Consider the following 7,234-nt stretch of genomic DNA (forward strand, 5'->3'; position numbering starts at 1 on the left):
TTTATATATTTACTTTATATAAATATATGCAAAGAGATCTTGCTAAATTCACTTATTAAGTTTGAAGATTCATTTGTATTTCACACATACATAATTATGTCTCCTGTGACAAGTGATGGCTTTATTTCTTTCTCTCCAAACCTCATGCATTTTATATTGTCTTCTTCCCTTTTAACACTGCCTGAGACATCTAGTAAAATGTTGAATAAAAGTGATTCCCATGTCAGGGAAAAGCTTGCAATATTTTACCATTAAGTATATGTGTTGTTTGGCTATATCTACTAGTGCTGAACATATGCATATCTTATGATACAGTGACTCCACTCAGGTACATAAGTTCATTATGTAATGTTTATAAGAATTATCATAGCAACATTATTTAATTAGCCTCAAACTAAAAACCACTCATATGTCAACCAACAATAGAATGGATAGAGGCAGATACACCCTGAAATACTATATAGTAAAGAGAATGACCACACTAGAACTACATACATAAAGTTCAACCTTATAAGAGTGAACAAAAGAAGGTGAATACAAAAGAATATACTCTGCATGATTCCATTTATCTATGAGATCAAAATGAGGTAGAACTAGGCTATGACCTTAGAAGTCAGTAGAGGAGTTATCAGTGAAGGAGGCAGTGAATGAAGAGAAAAGGAGGAGACTTCTGGGGACCTGGTGGTTTCTTAATCGAGGTACCAATTACACAGATGTATCTGTTTGTGAAAATTCATTGAGCTTCACATTTATGATTTGGGCACAAATTCCTTAAATTCCTACTTTAAAATGCAAAAATGAGCCTCCACTGATTTCAAGATAAAATGTAAAATTAATACAGCCCATGAGACTCACTGAGCACTCCCCCACCACTTGCTGCCACGCAAACTTGTGCTTTATGTTGAAGCCAAGTGTGTGTAGCTCTGTGAGTACTATCTGTACTCTTTTCCCATTCATTATTTCCCCTTAATAATTTTTATCAGAGATAGCATAATATAGTTGTAAAAGCACTGATTGGGAGAATATGCCTGGGTTTGAATGCTGGCTCTGTCATTTCTTAGTTTCATAATCTTGGAAAGTTTACATAATTGTCCTGTGCTTCAGTTTCCTCATCTATAAAGTTGGGATAATAATAGAGTTGTCTCAGAAATTCTGCCCAGATGCCACCTCTCTGTCTTATCTGAGCAATTAAATTTGGGGCCCTTCTTCTGTGCTTCTTTCTCTATCACTGAAGGCTAACTTTCCTATCGCAGCTCTGACTGAACTGCATTAGAGATATATATTATTGGGTTGGCCAAAAACTTTGCTTGGGTTCTTCCATTAATGGAAAACCTGAACGAGATTTTTGGTCAACCCAATACTTTTCTAGGGCTACCATATAAAAGTACTACAGACTGAGTGGCTTAAACAACAGAAATTAATTTCCTCACAATTCTGGAGTTTAGATGTCCAAGATCAAGAAGTCCTCAGGGTTGATTTCATTCTGAGGCCTGTTTCCTTGGTTTGTAGATGGCTGTCTTCTCCCTTGGTCTTCACATGGTCTTTCCTCCCTGCATGTCTGTGTCCTAACCTCCTCTTCTTATAAAGACACCAGTCATATTGAATTAGAGCCCACATCAATCACCTCATCTAACCTTAATTACCTCTTTAAATGCCCTTTGTTCAAATACAGTTACATTCTGAGGTACTAGAGGTTAGGATTTCAACATAAGAATTTGGGGGAACACAGTTCATCCCATACTGAGATTCTTAATTCATCTCTCTCTCTCCCCTCTAATTATGATCTCCTAAAAGAGGAGGTTTTTCTTATTGTCTGTGTATCTCCAGCTCCTAACAACATCTGGCACATAGGTTAATAAATGGAAGCTACAGAGGAAAGGAAGTTCACACAAACAAGCTCATGGCAACAAAACTCATCATTTCTTGAAAAGCACTGATGACCTAAGGAAAGCAGGTGAGCTTCACTTAATCAAGTTAATAATTAGAGTTGAAAGCAAAAGTCGATGAATACAATATACTGACCTGATTGAAGCTGACAGAGGCATAGCTATAATTCTAGGTCAATCATTCCAAAGTGAAGCTTGACTTTTCTTTAATAACTGTTGTTTAATATTAATTATCTAGTAATTCCTACTTTTGTGCCTTTTCTGGGTAGAAGACAAAAGGGATGACCTCCATAATATTTTCCCTTTTATTTTTAACTGTATTTTAATAGGAAATTCATTCTCTCAGATTAATAACCATATTATAAGGTACTGATTAAGAAATCTTTGTCTCATTCCTGTTCCTGTCTACTCTCCTCATATACATGGTTTCTTTATGCAGATGAGACAACATATAAAAATACATTTTATCACTCCTCTTTTTAAAACAAATGATAGCATACTGTATATACTGTTATGAACTTCACTGTCTGCACTTGCCAATATATCCTGGCAACGTTTCCATATCTGTAAACAGAAACCTTAGTTCTTTTGTTCAGCTGTGTAGTATATCATTGTGTGGATCATGTATTACTTAACTATATTTTATTGATAGATACTTGGAATGTTTCTCACATGTTAATATTGCAAAGAATGCTAAAATCAATAACTTTATCCATATGTCATTTCAAACATATGTAGCTGTACCTAAAGTGTAAATTCCAGATGTGGGTTTGTCAAGTCAAATGTTAAATGACTGCGTAAATAATTTTGATAAATATTTCATGCTGTTAATAAGGTTGTACATTTTCACACTCACAACAGCAATGTATGAGAGAGTCTGTTTCTCTACAGTCTCACCAACAAAAATATTATCACAATTTTGAGTTTTCGTCAATCTTCTAGAAGAAAAATAAATGTTTCTCAGAGCTATGCAGATACAGGCAAGGCTATATTGTCTTATAGGGTATTTGATCTGACAGGTAAATTTAATCTGAGTTTAGATTCTTATTTCTTAATTGTCTTCACTTCCACTTTACTAGTGACAGTAACCCTTGATGAAATAAGACTGGAGAAAAGAGAATGGAGGGAAAAGATCCTGGAAGACAGTGTGAGAGACCCTCAGGGATCCAGGTCTGGAAGTGGTGTACATCACTTTTACCCACGTTTCAGAATCTGGATCCAGTCAGAGTTCACATGGAAATGCAAACAGATCTAGACAGTGTTCTCCCCAGCTGAGCATCCACCTTCCAGAAGCAACCCTATGTTATGAAAGGGAAGAAAGAATCTTTGGAAGACAGTTGTCTGTCTCTGTCACACAGATACATTGCTGTGTTTCTGCTGCTCTAGTATTTAACTTCAGTTGCTTCACCCAAACACTGAACTTAATCACATAAAACCACTTTTAAGCTGTGGAATTGTGTTATTAAAAGTATATATATATATAAAAGAATGGACTTGAGGATACAGGGAGGGGGAAGGGTAAGCTGGGACACAGAGACAGAGGGGCATGGACATATATACACTAGCAAACGTAAAATAGATAGCTAGTGGGAAGCAGCCGCACAGCACAGGGAGATCAACTCGGTGCTTTGTGACCACCTAGAGGGGTGGGATAGGGAGGGAGATGCAAGAGGGAAGAGATATGGGAACATATGTATATGTAATTCACTTTGTTATAAAGCAGAAAATGACACACCATTGTAGAGCAATTATACCCTAATAAATAAGTTTTTAAAAGTGTATGTATATGTATATATATATAAAATTACATCCTAGGACAATTTCTTCAAAATTGTTCATCTTCTAAGCTCCTTGACCTCAATGTCCTTATCTGTAAAACAAGGAAATTGAACTAGACATTTCTAAGGATCTTCCAAGCACCAACTGCATGAATTTGGGATTGTCATAATTTAACATGCCTTGTAGTGAATGAGTTGTTGTCCACAAGCCAATACAACAAGCAAGCTAATTTTTCAGTTACTTCCTCTTTCTGTCCTTCCTGGGGTCTCCTAAGGAATGTGGACTTATCTTAATAGGAGGCTAATGTTAGTGAGGTAATTGGTACATCCCCAATCTCTTTTCACTTCTCAGTTCAAACAGATTCCCAATTGGCTGCTGACTGAATTATTGGTAAGCCATGATCTTACAGATAGTGAGTTTTAGTTAAAGCCAAGAAATATTCATTAGGTTCTATAATAAGAATTCATAAAGTACCTATTCTGTGTCCAATACTGAATTGTAGTGAAAGTACAAAGAAAAAACAAAATTTAAACCTAGAAGGAGTTTATCTTCTGATTCAAGAACTCAACATTCAAAAATAAAGAGGTATAAAAACAGAGCTCTTGATCCAAACGAGCTTATAATTTCTTTCTGTATATTAGGTACACCCACATGAAAAGATAGCAATATGAGATCACAAATGATTTTCTGCCAAGAAGAATAAATGGGGAAAGCAAACAGTGTAAATGAGGGCAGTGATAGGCCTGACCTGAGTGGCTTTTGTAACATCAAGATGACGTCCAAATTCTTTGTAATTTGAAGCATGAAGGAAGCAGATCCCCAGTAAGTAATTCTCAACCATACAAAGCAAACTTGGCCTCTTTGGGGCTCTGCCCTCTAAGTGGGCTGAGGTCAAGGCTCCTTTCGTTCCTGCCTATAATCAGCACCTTGGTTTATGATGGGAAAAATATGCTTGTCAATCATTCTTATCAGGGGAGAGACTAAAACCCATGTAGTCCAAGAGAATCTTTTCAGTGATGGATAAAATGAAAAGATCAAAGATCATTTGTGCCTAGAATAGATGGAATTTAGAAAAATGCCATTAACTTCACCTCAATCTTTCTCTTGTTGACACAGTGATATCATAGCACAGGGCATATAACATATGATTTCCCATTGTGTGACTTACATAAAAGAAAGTCAGTTATGTGTATTTGGGGCACGAAGTCCTATTAAAACCCAGGTTTAGGAAACTCTGTCCTACCTGCCCCCAGCTGTACTCCCCTTGTTCAGTGGCCATCAGGTAACATAGGTTCTGGTTATGCATGACTTTCAGAACCAGAGCCATTTCTGAAAATAAAAAAGAGTTAGCAACTCTGTAATGTGTGGTTTCCAATGTTTTAAAGAAAGCAAGAGAGGAATTAATAACTCTAGTTTATAGACAAAGAAATTGAGAGGAAACTTGGTTTTATTAGTAGGCCAAAGTTCAGATGTTCTAAGTGAAGCAGCCAGGACTAGAACCCAATTCTTCTAGCTCCAACTTTGGTATTTTTTCTACCAGATCTCGCTGTCAGGATGGTCTTTCTTCCACCCTACAGCAGAGAAATTGATGGTCAACAGAACAATATGTAAAACAGGTCAGTGTTACAACACACAGGTCCAAAGTCTCCAATGAGACCCAATACTTGATAAGTACCAATTTGCCTCATTTTACAGATGATGTAATGAAGACATGAAGATGCATAGACATTAGGTAACTAACACAAGATCAGAATTAAAAAACATTTCCCTGTCCTAGTTTAGAGTTTGCACTACAGCATGAAGTTGCTGGATATCTTGTCACATGTTTTGCTGCCACAAATTCTCCATATTTTTGCTGATAATTGTTTAAAACAAACAGCATTTTTCTTTTATATAGAGATAGTTCATTCTCATTGGCACTTCTTTCTCCTTTTTTCTATTAATCATTTGTCAAACCTTCCTGCTTCCTTACTCAGAGATTGAATGTGATCCTCAGAGCAAAAACAAAGAAGTGCCCTCAGGCTTGTAGGAAATCAGTCCAGGGAGCCCCATGTAGAGAGGCTGGTGCTGATAAATAGGAAATGAAAACAAATGCTTCAAAACTGCTGAATAGAGACCAGAGCATACCATGAACAGGTTGGCTTTACCAGAAGTGGGGTGGCTGCAAGGGAAGGATATTTTCAGGGGTCCTGAAAGATGACCTCTACTTGGAAGATACTGTTATTATTCATTGTTATATTCAGTAATATGAGATATGTTTCTTTACATTCCTAACATACCTGGAATGATTGGAGAGATGAGGTTGGGGGCTATAAGTTATTTATACCTTAGTGGATGTGATTTAATTAAATTGCTCTCCTCCTAACACATATATGAGCTCAGCCCCAGAGGAATGTAATAGCTGCAACAGAAATGTAAGGAAGTAATTTTAAAAGGTGGACAATTCTAGAAAGGGCAGGACTTCCTTGGGGAAATTCAGTGTGAGCTTTTGGCAATATGAGAACCATTAATCCATTGGGATGTGGGACTCAGAGATTAAACATAAGGAAGGGAGAGGATGTCACAGAAATGGAAAAGGGTAACTGGAAGGAAGAGGAGGGCAGCCAAAGACATGCCCAGGTAAGGTCCCAGTTTTCTAAGTTTCAAATCTGAGTTTGTGTTGGTTTGGAGGTTTCTGGAACTTGATGCAAATTTAAAGCCTCCTGCTTCTTTATTTTCCTACTGGATAAGGTCTGTCAGGGAATTTACCCTCCTACAAAATAAACAGAAAGGCTTATGAGGGGGAGACAAAGCAATATACTGCCAATGATGGCAGAGTTGCCAGACACCCACACTCACAAGTCACTCACAGCAGCTGCCCGCTGGGAAGGAACATTTTTAAATTGTGACTTGGCTTTCTTGGCCTCAGAGATTTTATTAACCCCCTGTAACAATGAGCAATGGTTTCTGTTTGAGGGCCATTCTTTTTTATGAGAAGAAATGTATAGCTGAATCATGGTCACAGTGTCAGGGATCTCAAAACCAGCTGAACTCATCTCCATCACTTTGTTGACTGATTAATACGTGATCATTCTAAAAAGCAAGTTTGATCATATTTCTTCCCTGCTTAAGCTTTCAATGGCTTCCAGCTGCCTGACAAGGGCCGTACTCCTCAGTGTAGCCTGCTAGGGCTCAGGCCTCATGGCTGAACACCTCTTGTACCTACCGGAGCAAAGATCACCTCCACCCCACCCCCACAGTGAACTTCCTAAAACTCTCTAAAGGAATTAAGCATCCTACAGTCTCCAAGCCTTTGAACACTCCTTTAACTTTGGTTAGAATGAGTTTCTCCCTACATCCTTCAATTTCCAGTTCAAGTGTCATATCCTGGGTACAACGAGATATGGGAGATAGAGTAAGACTGCCTGAGCTCAAATCCTGGCTCCTGTTTACTGCCTGGGAGTTACTTAGACTCTCATTGCCTCTATCCCATCAACTGCGAAGTGGGAGGTGATAATCATAGTACTTCCCTCATGGGACTGTTGTGAGGATTAAACAAGTTAACCTACATAGGGAATTTAGAAGAGTGC

Source organism: Kogia breviceps, chromosome 15 (genome assembly GCF_026419965.1).
Source record: "Kogia breviceps isolate mKogBre1 chromosome 15, mKogBre1 haplotype 1, whole genome shotgun sequence".
Taxonomy (NCBI): Eukaryota; Metazoa; Chordata; class Mammalia; order Artiodactyla; family Physeteridae; genus Kogia; species Kogia breviceps.